Source organism: Dendrobates tinctorius, unplaced genomic scaffold, assembly GCF_039654945.1.
Source record: "Dendrobates tinctorius isolate UK_male_01 unplaced genomic scaffold, ASM3965494v1 ptg000065l, whole genome shotgun sequence".
Taxonomy (NCBI): domain Eukaryota; kingdom Metazoa; phylum Chordata; class Amphibia; order Anura; family Dendrobatidae; genus Dendrobates; species Dendrobates tinctorius.
The window spans coordinates 196,352-223,032 of NW_027361733.1; the positions used below are offsets into that span (position 1 = coordinate 196,352).

Sequence of the window (26,681 nt, forward strand, 5' to 3'; positions counted from 1 at the left end):
TTTGGCTGAAAAGTGCTGAGTCACTACCTGTGAGAACACACAAGAGAGATTTCACAGAGGGCTGGTGAAGAAAAGGTGGGGGCTGCTAGCAGGAGCAGTGTTTCACAGAAGAGTGAGGAGCTGACAGGACCATTTAAGGAGGGAGCAGCTGCAGATGCAAGTTCTGAGAGGAGAGGTCAGGAGAATTTCACAGACACTAAGGATTCCAGCTGGACTACAGTGCAGAGAAATACCAGGAAGAGCAGACTGAGCTCTGTGAAGAAAGTGCAAGGAAAGGACAAGAGGAGGGAGTATGCAAAGCAGGAAGTGAAGGTTTCTGGGATGAGCAGAAGGACAAGATCTTGTGCAAGAAATAAACCCAGCTTCGAAGTGCTGCAGCAGCTGTCTGAGGACCAGGAGAGTGTGGATGCCAATCAGGAAGAGGTGACAGAAGATATCCCTGACATGACAGTCGCATTGCAAGGTGAAGAAGGGGAGTCAGCCAGTCTGTCAAAAACACCAAAGATGGCATGGAGTGAAGATTCTCTGGAGTCTGAAGATGAAGGTGGGCAGGGTGACTTTGACCAGAGTGAGGAAGATTCTGAAGATGACACAATTGTCAAACTTGTTAGACTGAGCCCCTCATCCTCCTGTACCAGTGCTGGCAGCCATAGCCCTACAAGAAGCTACCCGACGGTGTCAGAACCCCAAGGTGTCCGTTTTTTAGGGGAAGACTTGGGGTACACCGTCTGCACATCCGGTGTTACCCCTCAAGACGGGAAAGGCTGAAGACCAGATGGGACTGTGGTCGTGATCTTCCCAAAAACCTGGAGCGATAGGTTCCCAACCTGCTCAGCTGGCAATCTCGTCACTGAACGTGCGACAAATAAAGTCGGCACCAAGAAGGACCTTTATTTTGGACTACTTGAAAAACTTTAAGGACGATGTTTACTGCATTCAGGAATGCGGAATTTATGACTCTCTGGATGACAGTGTGTGGCCACATGGCCAATGTATTTGGTCTGGTTCAGTTATAAATAAAAATAGTGGTGTTGGAATATTAATTGCTCATAAAAATATTAAAATTGAATGTTGTACTGTTGTGGAGCCAGGAAGGTGTGTCATGTGTGAAATTACTTGTAGAGAGTGGAAGGTTAAAATTGTGAATGTGTATGCTCCGGTTGATAAAGAAGAGCGTTTGGAACTTTTGGAGAAATTGTCTTTTTTTCTGCATGGGAGAATACCTGTTATCTTTGTTGGGGATTTTAATTGTGTCACTGAAGGTATGCATGTGGATGTCACAGGGAAAAAGTTGAGGTGTCTGATTGAGGATTTTTCTTTTGCTGATGCTGCAGAGTTTTTCTTGGGAAAACCTCCTCCCGTCACTTATAAAGCTGATAGAGGGGGCATTGAATCGAGAATTGACCGTGTCTTGTTCTCAACTAACATTGTCTGTAAGAATTTTCAAAAGGAAGATGTTCCTTCCTTTTTCTGACCATGTTATTTTGCATGCGCGTTTAGAAGTTAAGGTGTCTTTTGCGCATGGTCGTGGTGTATGGAAGCTAAATGTACATCTGTTAGATGATGAACGAATCATGACAGCCTTTAGACGGATGTATGTGAAGTGGAAAACTAGGAAAAGAGATTTTGTGAATGTGTTGGAATGGTGAGACTGGATAAAGAAGGAAATAGGTTTTTTCTTTAAGAAGTGGTTAAGAAAGAAAGGTGCGTATAACAGAGAAAAATTTAATGAATTGGGTATGAGATTAGAGTGGCTGAGATAACTGAGTATGATTGGAGTTGAGGTGGATGATTTGATGTGTCAGGTGAAGAATGAGATTAAGAAGTTTATGAATGAGAAAGGTAAGGAGATGATATATAGGTCTAAGATTGAGCATTTGGAAAAGAATGAGAAGTGTACTAGGTTTTTTTCAAAAAAACTTTTGGTAAGAAAGTTGATATGGATGAGGTGATGAATGGGAATGGTGTGTGTGTGTATGGTGAGGATGTGATGAATGAGATTGCATTGTTTTATAAGGAGTTGTATGGAGCCAAATGGATGGATGAGGGTTTGATGACTGAAATGTTAGGTAAATTGGAAGGACGGCTAACTGAGGATGAGAGCGAGTTGATGGATGATGAAATTGTGTTGGATGAAGTGAAGAAAGTTGTTATGTCTGCATGTAAGAATAAAAGGCCTGGAAAAGATGGGTTGCCTGTAGAGTTGCATGTGAAAGAGTGGGATACTATGGGAAATGATTTGTTGGAAGTATGTAAGTATATGTTTGAGAACAATGTAGTGAGTGAATCAATGAGAGAAGGAGTGGTTGTATTGATTCACAAGAAGGGAGACCGGAAGGACTTGGGAAATTGGAGGCCGATCACCCTTCTGAATGCTGATTATAAGGTTTTCAGTAAATTGTTAGCAAACAGTATGAGAGATATGATTGGTAAAGTGATTGGTGAGGATCAGGTGTGTGCAATACCTGGAAGAACAATGAATGATAATATGTTGTTGTTAAGACCGCAAGCTGAAATGTATGTTTTTTTCTGTGGACTTTGAAAAAGCCTTTGATAGGGTGTCACATGTTTTTATGTTTAATGTCTTGGCGAAAATGGGTTTTTCAAGGAATTTTGTGAGTTGTGTGAGAAGCCTGTATTGGAATGTGTCAAGTGAAATTCTGGTGAATGGATTTTTGAGTAATAAGGTTAGGGTAATGTCTGGTGTGAGACAAAGGTGTGCTATGTCACCCATTTTATTTATAAGTGTGATTGAGGTGCTTTTGTGCATGGTAAGAAGTGACAAGTTTATGAAAGGGGTTTTGATTCCTGGAAGTGGTGGGAAAGATCTGAGGATATTGGGATATATGGATGATGTGGTCATTGTGAGTGAAAATATGGCTACAATGAATAGGGCAAAGTTCTTATTGAATATGTTTTCCAGGGCCTCAGCCTTTAAATAAAGTGGGCTAAATGCTTTTTTAAATTCTTTGGTGATAACAGCATTAAATTGGATGAGGTAAAATGTGAAGTTGGAGCAATCAAGGTACTGGGAATTAAATTCAATGACAACTTAAAGGGGAATGAAAGTTTGGATGATTGCGGAAAGAAAATAGCACAAAAATTAAATTTCTGGAAATTGAGAGAATTGACATTGACAGGGAAAATTTTGGTTATCAACGCAGTGGTGCTTCCAATTTTACTTTTTGTTGCAAATGTATACCCCTCGACATCTAGGAAAATTAGAAAAACTGAAAAAATTATTTTTACTTTCCTCTGGGGGAGTCGAATTGGAGAAGTTAAAAAGAGAGCATGCTGTGCATGTGCATAAGATGTGTGTGAATGGTGGTTTAGATTTTCCAAATATGGATTTTTTTCTAGGTGTAAGTTATATAAAACTGTTGGTGGTTTGTATGGGTAAGAGTAATAAATGTGCTTGTATGGTAAGATATTCCGCTGGTTGGATGTTTTACAAGTTGAATTGGATTAAAAGAGATGCTACAGTGCCTGTTGCTTTCAGATGTCCGGTGTGGTATGAAAGAGTTGAGAAAATCATTAGGAAGTATGATCTGATGGATTTGGGTATGATTGACTTTGTAAATAAGAAAAAGATAATTAAAATGGTGAGGGATAGAGAGATTGTGTGCAATATTGATGGTTTGAGAGGGGAGGATGTGCCGAATATGTGGAAAAAGTTGGGAACGCAAGGTTTGTCTAATAGACAGAAAGATATTGCATGGATGTTCTGCATGACATTTTGCATTTAAGGGACGTGCAGAAGAGGAGAGATCTGACTAAGACTGATGTGTGTCCAAGAGATGGATGTGGTTCAAGAGAGATTGTCAGACATATGCTATGGGATTGTGAATTTGCTTATGATGTGTGGAGAGGAATGGGATCGTTGTGTAATGGATTAGCAGGTGTGACTTTTGTCAATTGGAAGGTTGCAATGTTTGGAATGGGAGCATGTAATAGCTTGAAAGATAGATTGTTATGGTTATTGACTGTATGTGTAATGGAAAGTTTATGGGACGCAAGAAATTTGTTAGTTTTTAAAAGGAAAAAGATGACAGTTAATGAAGTTTTAAAATTGATTTTGTTTTGTATGTATGTCATCTATCTATGGGACAAGAAACATGGTGCCATCGATGCGGAAGGGGTATGGAAGCTTAAGAAAAGGAGATTCCTGGTAAAGTATAGACAAATAGAGTTTTCTTGGTAAGGTACAGATAAATATATAGTCTAATATGTTAAATTGTTAAATTTTTTTCTAACTTGTTTGGTTTCACTTCAATTTTTTAACCTGAGGTTAAAATTAAAAAACTTTTTATATAAAAATGCCATGAAATGATGAGAGGTTATACATCAGAAAGTGCTTTCAGTAGCTAACTTGATGGTGGAAATTACAACCGATCTGACATGGTAAAAAAAAAAAAAGCTGTTCTTATCAGTTTAATATCTTATACGTCCCCTATCTGGGGACCTTATATTAAATGGATTTTTGAACAGGGAGATGGAAAAAGAGCTTGCTCACTTCACTCCACGTATAAGCCCAGTATGGCAGTTTCTCTGGGAATGGTGCACTCTCTTTTAAGCGGTTTCCAAAGACAGAATGAATTGAAATCGGGATACACAAGTAGTGTTTTCAAAGCATTATTTGAATGCTTTCTTCCACTGTAGTTGCTCTGCAATTAGTTTTTCTTGGTCCAAGTTGTACATTTCCAATTCCTTTACCTCGATTTAACTTGACCAACTCTGCTACAGCAAGTGTTATTCGCCTCTATATGGAAGGCATTGCACTGCATTCGATCTGTCATTTAAATAACGATCTATCGTGGCCTTTACTGCTTGGTAGGTACAGGTGTGATTAGCTGCAGTTATGTGTTTGGCTTCGGATAGCTACATTTCTGCACACCCACCTGCTACAAGGCCTGCAGCCCCTTCCCCTCAGTACTTCCCCAGCCTTAATTCAAGCATTCAATTCCTACCACATCCCTCATGCAATGATATGTCATTTCATTTTTGAAACATTGTCCCACTCTTGTGGCCTTTCAACTTTGAAATTTACTGTTCAGTTTTGAATGAATTCATATATGAATTAAATGGAAAAGCAACAATTTATCTGGTGAGTAATCTGAATGTTCGGCCTACGTCCACCTGTCTGACAGACGGTATTCTAGTGGGGCTTGTAGCAGCAGCTAGGTGCGCTGCTTGCCTGCAGTAAATAGGATGTGTTCCATCCATGGAACACTATAATAGGATGCATTCCATTCATAGAACACAATGCTAGGATGTGTTCTATTCCTGGAACACTTTGGATCACTGGAACAATGGGACCATGTGTCACAATGGGCAGCCCAGAGTCTGTAGCAGCTGCGCAGTAGTAGTCAGCTTCAGTCTGCTGAGGGAGCCTCAGCAGACAGGTGGGGGGGATGCTCGCTGTTTACAATATCCGGCACCAGGAGAGTTAAAGCAAGACCTTTCTTTTAGGGAGGGTAGAGGGGCGGTGTAGGAGCAGTGCTCCTCTGGCCTCTTTCCTAGTTCTGTAGCGCGTTTGACCGTGAGGGGAGGGTGGCCTAAAAAAAAAAAAGGAGTTGGCCTATGCAAATTATAAGCGCGTGGAGTGGAATCCTGGGAAAACAAAAAAATATCAGCCGCGTGCGCTTTTGTTATGCGCCCAGACTTGGTTTGAATGTCTTCCTCAGGGTAGTGTCTGTGTCATTCTCCACAATGGGTGCCTATCTTAAGCCCTGCGGCCTTGCAAGCGGCAAACCATTTCTGGTTGTTGCTTCTCGGCCTTTTGGCTATAATCAAGTGTAATAACTTAACAGTTGCTGCCTTGGTCTCGGCTGAGAGGTGCTTCGGGTACCCGGCTCCTTGGCCTGGGGGGATCGTCTCACTTATGGTGGGACGTCACCCCCCTGCTGCTATAAGGGAGCCGGATTAGTCCCCTTGCAACGAGTTGCGATCCCCCGGTGAAAGGCCGAGCCCGTGGAGACGGTAAGCCTTTAGCCTGCTGAGATGCCGTGCGTATTTCATTTTTCATCTGCCGCTGGCTCTAGAGCATTTGCGGTTAGTTCCGCAGGACTCCCTGCTGATGCCAGCAGGACAAGCTCAGTAGTCACCGGTGTGAGCTTTGCGGACATAACTGCGGGTCTAATACAGTCTGACTCAGTTGAAGCTTGTACGGTACCCATGCAAGATGGCCCGGCTCCCACAGCCGAGGCTGTACCCCTGCCTACTACTGCAGGTGTCCAGGTTCCGCCTGGCGAGGAGATGGCACTTCCACAGAGGAGATCCGATAAGGATCCAAAAAAGAGGTGGAAATCCAGAGCGGTTGGTGCCATTCCAGATATCCATCCAGATGTTGATCCAGACGTCCATACGGAGGCCCCTGTAGATGACCACGCTGATGTTGAATCTGATGTCTGCCCAGAAACCTGTCCGGATGACCTCACGGATGCCGATCCAGAGGGATGTCCTGATGTCTGTCCGGAGGGTTAAGGTCACACGCCAGCTGGTGACCCTAGTGCTGAACCTGTTGGTCATCTCATCCCGGAGAGAGCGTCTGTAGGTGTCCCTGGTGAAGTTGTGGATGTTCCTTCTGCTGCAAAACCTGGAGGAGTCTTGGCGGCCCTGGAGGATCGGATGGATACCAGTGCCAGCGGTAAGCGGAGCCGTGAGGAGGCTCAGGGAGAGCAGAGTTCGCCTGAGTCAACCCGTAAATTCTTTCTGGCTACTACAGTAAATCTTCTCAGCCCAGAAGGGACTAATTTAATAGAGGAATACACGAACTCCGATGATACCGCCAGCCTACAGACTGTGTCTTCACTTTCACCTGCCATATCACAACTGTGTGAGTCTGATTCAGAGAGTCTGGAATCATTAAAAAAGACTTAATATGGCAGAGATCCGGGTTGCCTCACTAAATGTGAGAAGTTTAAAGAGCCCCGTCAGGAGGGCTGCTTTGTTTGCGTGGTTAATGACTTTGAACTTTGAGGTTTTCTTCCTGCAGGAATGCAGTATTGATCATGGACTATCATATCCCAACCTAAGCAAAGACTGGACAGCAGGACCCTCTGTCTGGTCAGGGTCCAATGACCATAAAGCTGCTGGGGTTGGGATTCTATTTAAAAACCAGAATGCAAAAGTTTTATCAGTTACTGAAATAGTGTCCAGGCCGTGCCATATTAACCCATGTTGTTTTAAATGGTTTTACATGTCGTTTTATGAATATTTATGCATCCCTAGAGAAAAATGAGCCGGCTTCCCTTTTTAATGACATATCTTTGTTTTTAACAGGTCCATCCCCAGTAATAATGGGAGGGGATTTTAATTGTGTCATGTTAGGAGAAGGGCGGAGTGGAGGTGATGGTGCTAGAGGAACAGACAAAACCTCAAGTCTGTTAAAACACCTGGTGGCAGACTTTAAGTTATTGGATGCATGGAGGAAGTCCCACCCTTCTGACCCAGGATACACATGGAAGGGTAGAGGGCTGTCCTCTCGTATTGATTTTATTTTATGTTCTAATGATGTTTTTAAATCTAGGAACCCAGGCTTAATGGAAAACATCTTTTCTGACCATGCACTGTTACATGCCAGCTTGCAAGTTCCTGGGGATGCAAATGTGGGTAGGGGAATATGGAAATTATATGTACTCCTATTAGAAGACGAATTGTTAAGAGCGGATTTTGTTGCAAAATATGAATCTTGGAGGTGGAAACACCCAAAACAGAGTATGCTGGGGTGGTGGGAATGTGTAAAAACCCGGATTAAAGAATTTTTTATTAAAGTGGGTAAAAGAAAGGCACGTGAAAAAAGGAAATGTTTTAGAGATTTTAATGTCAGGCTGCAGACTCTCCATAAGCTTAAGGAGTGGGGAGTGCCTGGTGTGGATGGTGGGATGGCCAAGATTCAAGCCGAAATCCACCAATTCCTGGAACAAAAAGGTAAAGAGGTGATATTTAATGCTCGTGTGAAATACTTGGAAGAGGGTGAGTCATGCTCAAGGTTTTTCTTAAAAAAGTAAATGACAAAAAACAAGTAATTGTGGAATTGGAAGAAGAAACCTCCACTAAGGGCATTTTAGACAAAACTTTTAATTTTTATAGTGATCTTCTTAATACCATAAAGATTGATGAAACTACCCTTGTAGGAAATCTTAATGTTTTATCTCAGTTTTTAAACAAAGATGACCAGGTGTTTTTAGAAAAAGATGTTTTACCAACTGAGATTGAAGAGGCCCTAAGGAGTTTTGGTAAAGGCAAGGCTCCAGGGTCCAATGGTCTCCCTATTGAATTTTATCTTTGTTTTTGGGATTCCATTAAAACGGACTTCCTACAAGTGATCAGTGAAGCCTTTATGGCTGACTCTTTACCAAATTCATGGCGCAAAAGCATTATCACCCTCATTTTTAAGAAAGGCGATAAAACACAACTGGAGAATTGGAGGCCTATTTCATTGCTAAATATGGACTATAAAATCCTTGCTAAAATTATTGCTAGTCGTCTGAAAACAGTTATTAAACATGTGATCCATCCAGATCAGGTGTGTGGTGTCCCCGGGAGATCAATCTGGGAACACTTAAACTTGATTCGGGATCTGATCTGGTATCAGAAAGACAGAAAACAGCCATTAGCTATTTTATCCTTGGATTTTATGAATGCTTTTGATAGGGTCTCCCACTTTTATCTTTTTAAAGTTTTAGAAAGGATGGGGTTCCCTAATTCTTTTATCCAGAAAATATCAATTTTATATTAACAGTCATGTGCACAGGTTTTAATTAATGGGCTTTTAACTAAGGAAGTGGAGCTTCTTTCTGGAGTAAAACAAGGTTGTCCCATGTCCCCACTTTTATTTGTGTGCGCCATTGAACCACTGTTGTGCCTGATACGTCAGGACAAGGTGGTCAGAGGGATCTTTATTCCAGGTGGGGGTGGGCACCAAGTTAAAGCTCTTGGTTATATGAATGATATATCAGTGTATGGCACTAGCTCAGCATCTATTAACAGAGCAATTTTAATTACTGAAATTTTTAGTGCTGGATCTGGTTTTAAGTTAAATGTTAATAAATGCGACTGCTTGACAATGGGCCAATGGGAATCAGACCCCCCTCAGATCCCTACACAAACAACTGGAATCAAGATTCTGGTCATCTTGTTTAATCCAGAAAATGATGGTAAAGAAAACTGGGATTTGGTACTAAATAAATTAAACCCAAAAATTTCCCTGTGGCAAATCCGTAAGCTGTCAATGGAGGGTAAGATTCTTGTAATTAAGATGGTCTTGCTTCCCATTATTCTGTACGCTGCTATGGTTTTTCCCCCAAACTCCATTTACTTAAAAAGGCTCATGAACCCATGTTTTATTTCCTATCGGGATCCAAAATGGAGAAATTGAGGAGGGAGGTGGTTTGTAAGAATAAGAAGAATGGTGGCAAGGCGTTTGTTATAATAATTGTAATAAAGTTCTTTTATGTGCGTGTATATATATATATATCTATATAGATATGTGTGTGTGAGTTGATATATATACATGATTGCATAAGCCATTTATTTTGCCTAGACTTTGAAACTCTTTTTAGTTTACGTATTGTGAATCTATGGGTGTTACCTTTGAGTGTTACTTTTTGTGAATGTTAGCTGGTTTTCCTTGTCTTGCGTGACTTCTCTGGTAGCGCAGATAAGGATAGCTAACAGCTAAGCAAATTGTATGTGCCATTTCTGCAAACGCAATATGTTTCAACACCCTTTCGGCTTTGCTATTTAAACTCTTAAGAATATGTATTGAGTTAGACAGAGGATGGCCCACACCTGGTGTGGCCATCATTCTCTCTCCATGCTGGCATGTCCAATAAAGAAGCATCTTACTTATTCAGGTCTGGAAAATTTCTAATTGGAACATAAAAAAATCCATGACATTTTGGTGCTTTGGCAAGGAATCCAACACCTTTCCCTCACCGGTGAGTACTGTAAACCGTGCACGGGGGAGTCTGGAACTCCTTAAGTAAGTCCTCCGCCCTGACATTAGGCATCAACAGGGGCATTAACAGTTATCCCGGTCTGAGGGAAAGTGATGGATTTCGTATAGTTTAAGGATCTCTGGGAATCGTCTGTATCTGAATACAGGTAAGAACATTTAATAATTTTCAATATATTCGGTAACCTTGTTAATCCAGTATGAATGTTATTCTTGGAATTGAATTGGAACTGTGATTGTAGACTTTTCCAAATGGGGTTTTGTGAGAGGCTCCTGTAAGTTGGACGTTTACTTGCAATTGGAGTTATAAGAACTCCTGTAAGTTGCTAAGCTCCATAGTGTATGGGGTTTGTTTGTTCTTGTAAGATATTCCATAGAATAATAATAATCTTTGTTTTTTAATTTTTAATTTAATTTTATTTTATGACTTATTCTTGAAATTCAATGGGGACTGTGATGGTAGACTTTTCCAATTGGGGTTTGTGAGAGGCTCCTGTAAGTTGGAAGTTTACATGCAATTGGAGTTATAAGAACTCCTGTAAGTTGCTAAGCTCCATAGGAATGGGGTTTGTTGTTCTTGTAAAATATTCCGAAGAATAATTGTAATCTTTATTTTTTTATTTTTATTTTTGAATGGGATGAATGTTATTTTAGGAATTGAATAGGGAACTTGTGGACTTTTCCAATTGGGGTTTGTGAGAGGCTCCTGTAAGTTGGAGGTTTACATGCAATTGGAGTTATAATAACTCCTGTAAGTTGCAAAGCTCCATAGTGATTGGGGTTTGTTTGTTCTTTTATGATATTCCCCTGAATAACAATAATCTTTATTTATTTTATTTTTATTTTTGAATGGGTACAAAGCCAGTGTGAGAAGGCTACTGTGGAATAAAAAACTCCGTGTGCACGTTAAATTGATCTAGATGGGAGAATCGAGGGAGATTCTCATTAGATTAACCCCTTACTGACAGCCAATATGTCTTTTTACTGACCTGAGATATAAGAGACTATCATCCCCACACAGGTGACGATCCAGCAGCTGTCGGCTGTCCACTATAGCTGACAACTTGCTTTATCCTGCTATACTACTTTGCAATAAGTCCTGAAAATCACCTGAAGGGTTAATAAACTACCTGACAGAAGTTTTCAATATGTCAGGGGGTGCTGTTTTTTTTCTTTTTAAAATAGGCTACTAAGGGGTTAACCCCTTAATGTCCAATGACGGACACAGTCCGTCATCAGACATCTCCCCTGCTTTGATGAGGGCTCCGGCGGTGAGCCCGCATCAAAGCCGGGACATGTCAGCTGTTATGGACAGCTGACATGTACCCGCAATAGGCGCGAGCGAAATCGCCGTCCGCGCGCCTATTAACTAGTTAAATGCCGCTGTCAAAGCTGACAGCGTGCATTTAAATAGCATTTCCGGCCGCCGGGCCGGAAATGACGTCACCGCCGACCCCCGTCACGTGATCGGGGGTTGGCGTCATGTTGCCTGGACAACCAGAGGTCTCTATGAGACCTCTATGGTTGTTCCAGGCATATGGCTGTCAGCGCCACCCGGTGGTCAGCGCTGAAAGCACAGCAGTAAATCTGCTACATATGGGTGATCTGCTCATCGCCCATATGTAGCAGAGCCGATCGGGTTGCGCATGCTTCTAGCCTCCTATGGAGGCTATTGAAGCATGCCAAAAGTAAAAAAAAATGTTTAAAAATATAAAAAAAACCTAAAAGTTCAAATCACCCCCCTTTCACCCCAATCAAAATAAAACAGTAAAAAAAAAATCCCACATACACATTTTAGGTATCGCCGCGTTCAGAATCGCCCGATCTATCAATAAAAAAAAGCATTAACCCGATCGCTAAACGGTGTAGCGAGAAAAAAATTAAAAACGCCAGAATTACTTTTTTTGGTCACCAAGACACTGCATTAAAATGCAATAACGGGCGATCAAAAGAATGTATCTGCTCAAATGTGGTATCATTAAAAACATCAGTCCGGCACGGAAAAAATAAGCCCTCAGCCGACCCCAGATCATGAAAAATGGAGACGCTGCTGGTCTCGGAAAATAGCGCAATTTTTTTTTTTTTTTTTTTTAGCAAACTTTGGAATTTTTTTTCACCACTTAGATAAAAGAGGACAGACATGTTTGGTGTCTATGAACTCGTAATGACCTGGATAATCATAATGGCAGGTGAGATTTAGCATCTAGTGAACCTAACAAAAAAGCCAAGCAAAAAACAAGTGTGGGATTGCACTTTTTTGCAATTTCACCGCACTTGGAATTTTTTTCCCATTTTCGAGTACACGATATGGTAAAACCAATGATGTCATTTAAAAGTACAACTCGTCCCGCAAAAAATAAGCCCTCACTTGGCCATATAAACGGAAAAATAAAAAAGTTATGGCTCTGGAAAGAAGGGGAGGAAAAATGAAAATGTAAAACCAAAAATACCCCTGGTCATTAAGGGGTTAAGGAATCCGGTATAAGATGAATTTTTGCCGGTATTCTGTTTTGTCTTCTGTACTTTGTTGAATGTTGTTTTCTGGTAAGTGTGCTGTTTTGTCTCTTTTAAAATTACATAGAACTAAAACGCCATAAAAATATGTTTATGTTACACATGAGACTCCTTGAATGTTATCTTGAGTGAATGTAAATGAGGGTTGAAATAAAATCCTGACTGTATAAGGGAGTCCAGTAGGCGTGGTCAACAGTCATGTGTGGACTGGAGACAAATCATAGGTTATTATAGTGGTATAAATCACCTAGGTACACGACACCTGATTCCCATAGAAAATATTCTATGTTGTTTTGTTATATGTTTTTCTTTTAATAACACAGAGTGACTGAACCCTCCTCATTTAAAAAGTGGACACAAAGTCAGATTTGTGGCGGTCAAATGGGACCTTATCACGATCACTGAGGAGTTAGTAGAGTCCGCGCCGGTGGTGCTCTGATTTTAAGAACAGGAACGTCTCTGGATATAAAGAGGTGGTGTCATTGGACTTTATCTCAGCACTTCAGGAATAGGAGTACGAGGGAACTTTAATAATCTCTTGTCTTATGTCTCTGTGTATGTGTGTCTGTCCAGTCCCTAAATGTGAAGATTGTTGTACCTTGTGTGTTTGCACTCTGACGTTAGTTAGAAGTCCATGTGAGCATATTTATCTCGTTCATATCAGTGACCACATTTATCATCGTGACCCCATTCCTGGGGGACCTTTCACGTTTGTTACACTGTGTTGTCATACTAGGCCCCTACAGGCTTTCATTGGGCAGAGGTGGCAAGATATAGAGATACAAGCTGGTAAATACCTAGGACATAGTGTAATCAGTGAGGATTATTTAGATCCTGGATATTAGTAGCAGTAATTGGATTGTTGCTATTGTTTTTTTATCTTCTTCTTGACATATGAATTTCACTGATATTTGTCAGACTTCTTATAAGTGGGTAAAAATCCATTGTGCTCCAGGGTTTATATTGTGTATAGTCCTTATTTTGTTGCTTGTCTTTTTGTGTTTAAGAATTTTATGTAACATCCTTATGGGACTTTGTCCCATATAGATATATATTTTAAGATCTTGTCCTCATTGTAAGGCAGGATTGTTATTGACCATTTCATCTGATGGCTGGAAAGTTATTAAGATTGTACCAAGAGGGTATCCCTGGAATGAGACTGGATATGGTCCTTTCTCATCAGGTACCCAGAGAAAACAGTCTTCAGATCAAATGTGCAATGTGTCCTTATTGGTAACTTATAGGCCTAACTTACATATTATAACAAATAGAGAGTAAAAATTCTATATCGCTGACTATGTCTTTTTAGTCTTGACAAACTAGGAGTAGGCACCACCCAGAGCAAACAGTCCTGAGGTGGGGAGATAAGTTGTGAGCATGAGGATTGTTGTGGAATGTGGTTGTGGTTTTGAGATAAGCAGGGGCCACTAGGAGATCCTGAATGTGTCTTTTGACAGATGGGTTGTATTTGATGATAAACTTAGTATCATGAAAATTTGGTACAAGAAAGGTGTAATGAGAGGAAATATTTAATTTGGCTAAAGTAGAAATACATTTATAAAACACTGTATTTCCAGAAGTAACTCTCCTTGTGGGAAGCCATGAGGTCACTTTTCTTGTTGATTCAGGAGCCACTAGAACCTTAGTACATCCAGAAGAGATACCAACTATTGGACTGTCTGCTGCCTGCATAGTGGTAAAAGGAGCAAGTGGTAAGACACAGAGAACCATTGTCTAGGCCTGTGGAGACACCGGGCCCTCAGCACAGGTAAAAGTGTAATTATACAAATTATAATATCAGCTGTGTGGGAGGGATATGATGCAAGCCCTGAGCCTGGGAATAATTCTTACTGCTGCCGGACAATAGGTAAAGTCCATGGCTGAGACAATGGTGCTCCAGGGGTATGGGGAATCTAGATACTATTACAGTCTAGATCTAATAACTGCAGGACCATCCTTTATTACTGAGTCCTTCATCAAGGAAGCAATAGATAAAGGTATACAAATGTAGATTTTCACATACCTGAAGAACTACACTGCTCCATGTACTACAGGTATTTCAGGGGTCCTGATGTAAAATATGAGAATTTTCATGCTCCAGATTGTTCTTTGCACACCATATACTGGTATGATAAAGGGAACTGTGTTATCAGTTGTAAACTGTCAGAACAAATTAAATTGTTGTTTTTGAGGCACTGAGCCACATGTTTCCCTCTCCAGATGTAAAGGTAGATCATGGAAATTCCTTGGTGATTTTGTTGGAGTGTTAGGAAAGTAACAATGGGAGGATTTGGGTGATGGCTTATTTTACAATGCCAGACTGCAGGCATATTCACAATTACTAAAGTGGAACACCATTTCTAAACCCAGTGTCCACCTGCAGCGAGGCAGGGGAACGAGTGAGAAATGTTGATCCTCTCCTAGAATTAGAGGAAGAATTGACCACATACCCAGAATCTTTGTGGTCCACATGACCTGCAGATGTGGGATTGATAAAAGAGGTGGTTATACCCTGTCCAGCTCACCTTGTAACACAGCCTTGTTTCCAGTTGGGAGGGCGCCCCAACTGTAAACGAGGCTGTGTTTCCAAGAGCCCCCACAGTGCCAGAGCCCCATACTCTGCTGAATGACTGGAGGCCGGAAAATAAGGTCTTTACAGTGATCTCAATAATGTCTTCTTCAGCATCCTGGTACATCCAGATAGCCAGGTTTGGTTTGTATTCACATATAAGGGGAGCAGGTATACATTCACCAGGATCCCACAAGGGTACTGTGAACTACCTACTATTGTTTCCCAGGTAAAGTCGGCTAACCTAGCTCAATGTGAGTCACCAGAAGGTAGCCAGATACTCTTATATGTGGATAACATGCTATTGGCATTAAAAAAAACCAAAAAAATAACAAATTGGTAACCAAAGGGGTTATTTTTAAAGATAACCTATATGTATAAACTGCCTAGTAACCTCCTAAGATATGTCACAGTATTGAGCCATGACATAAGCTATGTCTCAACAGGAGGGATGGTAGAGATCATATCTTAGGTATTTATGATGTATGGCTTTACTAACTATTAAAATTTTTGTTTAATCTGCATTACTTGTGCAAAAATAATTCCTAAGGGAATCTGAGACCAAAGAGAGGACAATGTCCTCACCCTGAATACTTATTCCAACACATTTGCATGGATTTTATTGAACAAGTGTGAGGGAAAAAGTACAGCCTTGTTATTATGGATGCTTTCAGCAGGTGGATTGAAGCTGTCCACCCTGATGCATTAATGGTACTGAAGACCCTTCTAAAGGAAATCATACCCAGATTTGGAGTTCCAGAAAATATATAGTAAACTAAGTAATGTTATTATTACCTAAAACATTGTCAATTGAGTTGGGAAACCACTGTGCTTGTCATCCTCAGTCTGCCGGACTGGTTGGGAGACACAGTGGGATCTTGAAAAATAGGTTGACAAAGGCCATGCAGGTAACAGGGAAAAATTGGTTGTACTGTCTCCTATTGGTTGTATTAAACATGTATGTCACACGGACATCTGTAGGGTTAACACCCTTTGAAATCATCATATACGTGAGACTTTTCTCTTACCTCAGCTAAAATCCTTTAAAAGAATAGATGAGGAAGTTGAATGTACATTAGCAGAATATATGGCTAAGATATTAACTCACAAAGAAGTTTCTACTCGTAGTTTTGTTCCAGGAAACCCACTAACAAAACCTGAGATCGTGAAACCTGCAGACTTGTGAAGGTGATAAAGAAGAGACACCGCACCATCCTAAGTGGGAAGGTCCTTACCAAGTCCTGTGGACTTCTACTGCGGTCAAGATTCTTGGGTCCATCTCTCATACTGTAAACTTGTTAGACAGGTAGGGACAGAGCAGGATCTGACTTGCTTGTCAAAGTCCAGCTACAAAGGGAGGTTTTCCATAAGGGAAAGCTTGTCTCAAACTGGTGAAGTCTCCCATTCATCCCCCTACCCGGACAAGACATCAGATCTAGGATGTGTACATCAGGGTTAGTCACATGTATATTCTTCGTGACCATAGTGATGGGAGATTGGAGAGTAATAGATCCAGCAGGAGAGGAAAGTCCAGGGTGGTAGAATGGTTTCAGATCTAAGACTTTAAATCCTACTTTTGAAATCGGGCAGAAGGCTGCCATGTTAATGGATTTCTGTCTGTTGTATAAATGATACAGAGATAGGGAACAAGCTGTGAAACTAGCCGAGTCTGATAAGTATGTTTGTGTTATGAGCTCTAACAGCAGAGGGGATGGATGTGTGTGACTGGCGTAAAGCAGCATGGATAATTGTAGCCCGAGCCTATAGGTATAAGCCATATGGCTACATAGATTTAAAGCCTGATTCTCCATTGGGAAAAAGGAGATCCCCTTACACAAATAATAATAATTGTAATCAGCTACTGAGAACTTTTAAAAAACCATAAGATGAGGGATCAAAGGTTATAGGAGCTGATATGTCAGGAACAGACCCAATAGGACATTTCTACATAGAAGTTCAGAATAATAGCATACATAAACCCAAGGAAGGTATGCCAGAGAGAACCATAACAGAGTCCATAGGGCTCATAGTTAGATTGTCTAACCTAACTTATGAAGATAAATTAGCTCTAGAGAGAGGCTGTGAGAAGAATGAATGGTTAGAATGGCTTAAATACATTGCAAAAAGCTTAAAAAAAATTAAGTTATATATTAAAACTTATGTCTCCTCAGAAAGTGAAGGAAAATATAAAATATTATCATTTTTATATCCCCCACTTGAGAAGCCGGATATCCCACCACAGGTGATTGCTAATCCTGGTAACTATACTTGTTTTAGTCTTCCAGGGCATGGGCACGACTTCGGAGAGCTCCAAGGCGACTCTTGTAGAGAACGGATCATTGTCTCCCACAGGGCCAAGTACTCAGCCATATGATCAGACCACACTACCCTGAGAGCGGATGTATGGTGGTTTTGCGGTGATAAAAGCATAAGAGCCAGACTACCACATGGTTCCCAAAGGGATTGTGCGGTGGTCCAGCTAATCATGCCGCTCCACCTGTTGTCAACAGGGATATGGCCAAAGGTACGTAGTGGAAGAGACAGAAGCGTGAAACTCTGCAAGGATCCTTCCATTCTAGTATCTACAGAGTTGACATTGGAGTTCCCAGGGGAGTGCTCAACGAGTACAAGGCTAGGATCCAGGTAGCAGCCGGGTGGGAATCCATAATTTGGTGGGTGATTATAAAAATGAATGTAGATTGGATAAACTACTTATACTATAACCAACAGAGATTTGTTAATTATATTTGAGATGCAGTTAAAGGGACAGCTGAGCAATTAGGACCAACTCCTCTCATGGCTTGGTAGAATAAGATGGCATTAGACAAGCTCTTAGCAGAAAAGGGCGGTGTATATAAAATGTTTGGAGGATTTTTTGTTGCACCCTTTATCCCTAATACAGATTGAAGTATCTCCAAAGCTTTTAATGGACTGACTGCCCTGTCTAATGAATTAGCAGAGAACTCTGGATATGACAACATATTCACTTCCTGGACTGAAGGATGGTTTGGGAAATGGTCTGGATTATTCACTTCTGCGTTGACATCTCTTACCATCGTGGCCAGAGAGCTGTTTATGGATGCTGTGCTATTCTATGCATTAGAGGACTTGTTCAAAGACTGATTGACTCTGCCATAACAAAACCTATGCATCAAGGAATGGACACCTTGGAATCCAACGAAAGAATGAAAATTTTGGGACTTAATGATAAATATACTGAACATATTACGCTCCCTCTAGATTATATGAAGATCTTCTGTGAAATCTGACAAAAAGAAATCTGTCCCCAATGTGTACAGATAAATGATTTTATTACAAGATGAGGAAATGTTATAATAATTGTAATAAAGTTCTTTTATGTGCGTATATATATATATATATATATATATATATATATATATATATATATGTGCGTGAGTAGATATATATATACACAGTATATACATGATTGCATAAGCCATTTATTTTGCCTAGACTTTTTAACTCTTTTTAGCTTACGTATTGGGAATCTATGGGTGTTACCTTTGGGTGTTACTTTTTGTGAACGTTAGCTGGTTTTCCTTGTCTTGCGTGACTTCTCTGGTAGCGCAGATAAGGATAGCTAACAGCTAAGCAAATTGTATGTGCCATTTCTGCAAACACAATATGTTTCAACACCCTTTCGGCTTTGCTATTTAAACTCTTAAGAATATGTATTGAGTTAAACAGAGGACGGCCCACACCTGGTGTGGCCATCATTCTCTCTCCATGCCGGCATGTCCAATAAAGAAGCATCTTACTTATTCAGGTCTGGACGATTTCTAATTGGAACGTAAAAAAATCCCTGACACTTTTCCCAACTTAAAACTGTTTATTTTTATAACATTTTTTGTGTTTTGTTGCTAAAGTCTAAATAATGAAGGGGCCTTCTCATGTTTCCTGACGTATGCAACGGGATTCATGTTTAGGAAGTTAAATTTCACCATGAATGTTAACTGCCCTTTTCTTTTGTCACCCCCCCCGAGCAATACAGGGCCCTGGAGAGCACCATTGCAGAGTATGATTTAGCCCATGTGGATCACCAGTTTCTCTATGACCAGCGGAAACTAACAATTATGTGTAAAGGTCATGAAGAGATGGAGGATGTATCTAATTTCTCCATCTCTAGATGCCGGCTAATATGGAACAATGTTCACCAATGCCTCCTAACAAGAGCTTTTCAGCACCATAGGGGGCTGGTGGCCAGTGCTAGATGCCCAAGAGACAGGTGTGCACCAGATGAGTCAGTGTTCCACCTAATGTGGGACTGCCCCTATGCGCAGGAGCTCTGGCAAATAGTGGGTACCCTACTGAAATGGATATGTGGGTTACAAACTCTCTCCTGCGATGTGATTATATATGGGATCATTAATTGCCCTACCATGAAACAGGCACGAGTGGCATGGCTTATGATTAATTGATTTAAAGAAGCTCTATGGAAGGTGCGAAACATATTACTATTTAAACGTGATTTTATATCTGTAAATGATTGCATTGGACTGGCTCTGTGCGAAATGTATACTTACTATTTGAGAGACTGTAATAAAATGGGAGTCAAAGAAGCTAACAAGATATGGTGTTTACAAATCTGGAATTCGTATTTAAATATGTAAATTATATGCATATAAGTTATTTTTTATGCTCTTGTTTTTAATCAGATTTATTTTAAGCCATATTTTATGTAATTGGGGGATGACTATTTTATTCTGACAAAAATGTTTTCTTTTTGATGAATTGTAAAATAAGACTCAACAAGTTAAAAGGACTCAGTTTTATATATGCATGTATTATACTCATTTTAAAGACATTTACCTTGTTTTAAAATCAGATTGTTTGTTTTATGTCATATTTTTATTCAAGTCTTTGTTGATTTGCTTGAATTTTATGATGTATGTCTGATTTTAATAAAGCTTATTTTAAACGTGATCTGTTCTTATCAGTTTAATATCTGATACGTCCCCTATCTGGGGACCATATATTAAATGGATTTTTAGAACAGGGAGATGGAAAAAGAGCTTGCTCACTTCACTCCACGTATCAGCCCAGTATGGCAGTTTCTCTGGGAATGGTGCACTCACTCTCTTAAGCGGTTTCCAAACACAGATTGAATTGAAATTGGGATAAGCAAGTAGTGTTTTCAAAGCATTATTTGAATGCTTTTTTCAAATGTCGCTGCTCTGCAATTAGTTTTTCTTGGTCCAAGTTGTACATTTCCAATTCCTTTACCTTGATTTATCTTGACCAACTCTGCTACAGCAAGTGTTATTCGCCTCTATATGGAAGGCATTGCACTGCATTCGATCTGTCATTTAAATAATGATCTATCTTGGCCTTTGCTGCTTGGTAGGTATAGGTGTGACAAGCTGCAGTAATGTGTTTGGCTTCGAATAGCTACATTTCTGCACACCCACCTGCTACAAGGCCTGCAGCCCCTTCCCCTCAGTACTTCCCCAGTCTTAATTCAAGCATTCAATTCCTACCACATCCCTCATGCAATGATATGTCATTTCATTTTTGAAACATTGTCCTCCTCTTGTGGCCTTTCAACTTTGAAATTTACAGTTCAATTTTGAATGAATTCATATATGAATTAAATGGAAAAGCAACAATTTATCTGGTGAGTTATTTGAATGTTCAGCCTACGTCCACCTGTCTGACAGACGGTATTCTAGTGGGGCTTGTAGCAGCAGCTAGGTGCGCTGCTTGCCTGCAGTAAATAGGATGTGTTCCTTCCATGGAACACTATGATAGGATGCCTTCCATTCATAGAACACAATGCTAGGATGTGTTCTATTCCTGGAACACTTTGGATCACTGGAACAATGGGACCACATGTCACAATGGGCAGCCCAGAGTCTGAAGCTGATTACTACTGCGCAGCTGCTACAGTCTGCTGAGGGAGCCTCAGCAGACAGGTGGGGGGATGCTCGCTCGCTGGTTACAATATCCGGAACCAGGAGAGTTAAAGCAAGACCTTTCTTTTAGGGAGGGTAGAAGGGCGGTGTAGGAGCAGTGCTCCTCTGGCCTCTTTCCTAGTACTGAAGCGCGTTTGACCATGAGGGGAGGGTGGCCTAAAAAAAAGGGGTTGGACTATGCAAATTAAAAGCGCGTGGAGTGGAATCCTGGTAAAATAAAAAAAAATCAGCCGCCTGCGCTTTTGTTATGCGCCCAGACTTGGTTTGAATGTCTTCCTCAGGGTAGTGTCTGTGTCATTCTCCACAATGGGTCCCTGTCTTAAGCCCTGTGGCCTTGCAAGCGGCAAACCATTTCTAGTTATCGCTTCTCGGCCTTTTGGCTAAGATCTGTAACGGTCTTGTCATTAGGCTAAAGGTGACCTGTGTGGAGGTTGCTGCTCTCGGCCTTTTGGGTGATCAACCAATTGCTGCTATTGGGAGTAGGGACTGAAGCTGGGATTACCTTTTCTCGCTGGTGGACGATTTCTTCTTCGTGGAGTGGTGGTCAGTTGGAAGGACTGGAATCCAGGGACATTTGGCGATCCAAGGAACATTTTCCTCATTTTTTCCTTATTTCATCTGTGGAAAGAAAAGAGTTGGAGATGGAGTCCAGGAGGAATACTGGAGGTAGGAACAGTGGGGGGAGTGCAAACCCCAATGACTTTTTTATGAGGAGTATCCTCTCAAGGACACAATTAGATTTGTGATATCTGCTGAATTCAGGCAAGAGAAGGATACTAGTTTTGTTCTTGAGAAACTTTGTAGTTTTTGGAAAATTGAAAGAGAAGACTACTATTGTTTTCAAAGTTTTTTTTCTCGGGGTTTTTATGATGTAACACTTACAAGCATCTCCCAGTGTGAGTGGGTTTTTTCTCTCTATGAAGAAAATAGGGAGAATCCGCTGTTTGATGGAGTTAAAGTAATTCCCTCCTTTCAATTTTCAATGAGAACTTTGACTATCCATATGTTCAGCCCCTTCTTCGGAGACTATCAGTTCATTGACTTTCTTAAAACTTATTGTGATAAGGTGATCGAGAAGGGGAAAGGAAGAACTGATTTTGGAGCATGGAATGGAAAGCGGGTTATCTGGTGAGTTTCAGGAAGGACCCGCTGGAAGCTGGTGGTGAAGCCAGACCCCCGCCGGTTGTTTTTATAAACCGTAGCCGTGGGTATTTATTTTTTTCGGGAATGCCTGCCTATTGTAGAGCATGTCGGAGGTATGGGCATACTGATGATACATGCAAAAAGTGTTCAGAATGTCCAGGATCGGATCATTTGGGGAAGAATTGCCCAATAAAGAAGACTGATGTAGATATGGATACGGCACCTGGGAATCAGCAACAGGAGGCTGAGCAAGGTGCGGAAGAGACAAGTATGAATGTGGTAGAGGAAGAGGAGGGAAAAGAGAAGGGTGTGGAAGAGGTGGTAAAAGTGAAAAAGAAAAAGGAGGAGAGGAAAGCGGAGAAGAAGGAGAGAAGTAGGAAAATGGAGGATGAAGAAAGAATGAAGAAAGAGGAGAGGGATCGGATGACATTATTAGAAGAATGTAGGAGGAGAGAAGATCAGAAGAAGGAAGATCAGAAGAAGGAAAATCAGAAGAAGGAAAATCAGAAGAAGGAAAATCAGAAGAAGGAAAATCAGAAGAAGGAAAATCAGAAGAAGGAAGATCAGAAGAAGGAAAATCAGAAGAAGGAAGACCAGAAGAAAGAAGAACGAAAGGAGGAAGTGCTGGTGGAAGGAGCAAAGGGCAATCTAAAGAAAGAAGCTGTGCTGGCAGGACTGGGGAAAATGGTGCAAGATTGTCCCCCAGGAAGTAAATCATCTAACATACAAGGTGATACAAAGTTAAATGATGGGAAGTTGCAAGTAGAGGTTGTGTGTAAGGAGATGGAACCTCACCCTTGGGAGAGAGTTTGACTGCTGGGTCCCTGTCTGTGGGTCCGTCGCGTGTTCAGGACTCAATGGATTGTGCTCGGGGGAAACACTGAAAAGAAGGGCGGGCAGTGGAAGAAGAAGATGAGGTTATGGTATGTGGAGGAAAAGTGAAGGCTATAGAAAAAGAAGTTGTGGATTTAGCGAAAGACTTTGCAGTTTCTAGTTCTGATGAGCTAGAGATTACAGAATTTTCTTCAGACGAGGGCGGAGGGGATTGCCCTAAGAATAATAGGCGAAGATGATTCACTTTGCTTCCCTGAATGTTCAGGGGTTAAATAATGAACATAAAAGAGTGGCTTTATATAATTTTTTTGAATTGGAAAATATGGATTTTGTCTTCTTACAGGAATGCAATTTAAGGAAGTCTGTTAATTATGACTTTTTTAAAGAACATTGGAGTGGGAAAGCTATTTTCTCAGGAGGCAATGAGCACAAGAGTGACGGCGTTGGTTTTCTGTGTAGTCAACATTGGGATATTGTGGATTATGAGGAGATATACCCGGGGTGGATTTTAAAAGTAGTGGTTAAAAAATCTAACCTGTCAATCAAGTGCTTGTGTGTGTATGCTTATCATGCTAAAAGTAGAAGGCGTGAATTATTTGAAATCTTGCAGCTGTTTTTAACAGGGTCAGAGCCGATAATTGTTAGTGGGGATTTTAATTGTCATATAAATAACAAAAAGGACAGTTCAGTTACTTTTTTAATCGGGGTTACATCTGCTTGCAATTTACAAAATGTCTGGGTTGCTTGTGGGAGAAACAGGGATGAAGAAGCAACATGGTCAAGTAATAGAGCCCGGTCTAGAATTGATTATATTTTTGTATCTACCCATTTTAAATGTGATTCTCTTAAATCTGAAACAAGTTGTTTCTCAGATCATAAGTTAATAAGATGTGTCGTAGGATGTAAGGGAATTGAAAATAGAAAACCCACACATTGGAAGTTGAACAATTCTCGTCTAGATGACAAGAAAGTAATTTCAGAGTTTCATACATTTTATAAAAAATTGTGCTTGAGGAAGAAGTGTTTTCAGGATTTTTTTTAAGTGGTGGGATTTTTTTAAAAGTTTAATTAAATTATTCTTTATTAAGGTGGGTAGAAGGAAAGCTAGAGAGAAAAGAGAAAAATATCGTTTATTGAATGCAAGGTTACAATGTCTTTACATGCTTAGGAATAATGGGGTTAATCTTGATGAAGAAATTGAGTGCGTTAAAAGTCAAGTACAAAAAAACTTACATGAGAAAGGGAAGGAGATCATTTTCAATGCCAGAGTGAGAATTTTGGAAGAAAATGAAAAATGTTATAATTTTTTCTTCAAAAAAATAGTTGGGAAAAAAGATTTTATGGACAATGTGGAAGGTAAAGTCGAGTTGGAAGATTAAGAAAGTGGAAGAATTTTATAGTGATTTATTTTCTGAGAAAAGGAGTGATGCTTCTCTAAGGGATTATTTTTTGAATAATTTAAAGTGTTCTTTTTCCGAAGAAAAGAGGTTTTTAATTAGTGACTTTACGGTTAAGGAGTTGTGGGACACAATTAAAAGTTTTGCGAACTCTAAAACCCCGGGTATGGACGGTTTGCCCATAGAATTTTATAAAACCTTTTGGAGCTTTTTAAAAGAAGACCTTTTTGAATTGTTTTATACAGTGATGTCTTCATTTTGTATTCCAGGGTCGTGGGCGAAGGGTTTGGTTGTGTTGCTTTTTAAAAAGGGGGAGAAAAGTCTTATTAAAAATTGTAGACCTATAACTAGTGTTGAGCATTCCGATACCGCAAGTATCGGGTATCGGCCGATACTTGCTGTATCGGAATTCCAATACCGACTTCCGATATTTTTTCAATATCGGAAGTCGGCATCGGAATCGGAAGTTCAAAGTTGATTGACAGCCGAAATGACGTCATCATGATGCGCGGTGTGTGCGCATCATGATGCGCCGTCATTTTGGGCCTGCCGGGGGTCTCTGCCGGCCTGCCGGGGGGCTGTGCCGGCCTGCCGGGGGGCTGTGTGGACGGCCCGGGGTCTGTACCGGCCTGCCGGGGGGCTGTGCCGGCCTGCCGGTGGTCTGTGCACCCTGTGGGGGTCTGTGCCGGCCTGCCGGGGGGCTGTGCCGGCCTGCCGGGGGGCTGTGCTGATGTCCGGGGGTCTGTGCAAGCATCGTCCGATGGGACTACAAGTCCCATCTGACGATGCCTGCTACCATGACAGTGATTGACACATTAGCCAATGATGGGACAGTAGTAGTCCCATCATCCGGCTAATGTGTTAAATGTTAAAAAAAAAATATATATATATACTACATACATACTACATGCATACTACATGCATGCTACATACATACTACATGCTACATACATACCACATATATACTACATGCATGCTACATACATACTACATGCTACATACATACTACATATATACTACATGCATGCTACATACATACTACATGCTACATACATACTACATACATACTACATGCGTACTACATACATACTACATGCATGCTACATACATACTACATGCTACATACATACCACATATATACTACATACATACTATATACATACTACATGCATGCTACATGCTACATACATAACACATATATACTACATGCATGCTACATACATACTACATGCTACATACATACCACATACATACTACATACATACTACATGCATGCTACATACATACCACATACATACTACATACATACTACATGCATGCTACATACATACTACATGCTACATACATACTATATATATACTACATGCATGCTACATACATACTACATGCTACATACATACTACATACATGCTACATGCATACTACATACATACTACATGCATGCTACATACATACTACATGCTACATACATACTACATGCATGCTACATGCTACATACATACCACATACATACTACATACATACTACATACTACATGCATGCTATATGCTACATACATAACACATATATACTACATGCATGCTACATATATACTACATGCATGCTACATATATACTACATGCATGCTACATACATACCACATGCTACATACATACCACATGCTACATACATACCAAAAGCTACATACATACCACATGCTACATACATACCACATACATAGTACATACATACTACATGCATGCTACATACATACTAAATGCTACATGCATACTACATATATACTACATGCATGCTACATATATACTACATGCATGCTACATATATACTACATACTACACACATACTACATGCATGCTACATACCACATATATACTACATACATACTACATGCATGCTACATACAATACATACATAGACATACAGTACATATAACAGAGTAACATACTTACCAATACTTGTCACATTGTTCCCCGAAGCCATTGTCTTTTACGGAATAAATATTAACATAAACCACAAAAATACTCACCCACGATCCGAAGCAGGAAATTCCCACACAGCAATGGCATAAAGTGAGACTAGGGACTTTTTTTTTCAAGTGGCGGAGGAATACAGTGCGGAAGGATACCTACCTTCCGTCATTGGATTCCTGCAGCCCGTAGAGAGCGGCAGCATCAGCTGATGCTGCAGTTCTCTACCCAAGATCGTCGTGGGACACACTCGTGGACTGCTTCGGATCGTGGGTGAGTATTTTTGTGGTTTGTTATGTTAATATTTATTCTGTAAAAGACAATGGCTTCGGGGAACAATGTGACAAGTATTGGTAAGTATGTTAC

General features: G+C 40.5%; 1 long non-coding RNA gene and 2 pseudogenes across 1 annotated transcript in view; 2 read left to right on the forward strand and 1 right to left on the reverse strand.

Moving 5' to 3' along the window:
* The first annotated feature begins 4,364 nt into the window (after positions 1 to 4,364).
* Positions 4,365 to 4,568, forward strand: LOC141095022 (U2 spliceosomal RNA; annotated as a pseudogene).
* A 15,353-nt stretch (positions 4,569 to 19,921) lies between these two features.
* On the forward strand, positions 19,922 to 20,138 carry LOC141094952 (U2 spliceosomal RNA; annotated as a pseudogene).
* An 856-nt stretch (positions 20,139 to 20,994) lies between these two features.
* LOC141094920 (uncharacterized) overlaps positions 20,995 to 26,681 on the reverse strand; it is a 109,500-nt gene continuing 103,813 nt past the window's right edge. The window contains exon 3 of the long non-coding RNA XR_012233195.1: positions 20,995 to 21,592. This is a non-coding gene — a long non-coding RNA (uncharacterized lncRNA). The remainder of the gene's footprint in view (positions 21,593 to 26,681) is intronic.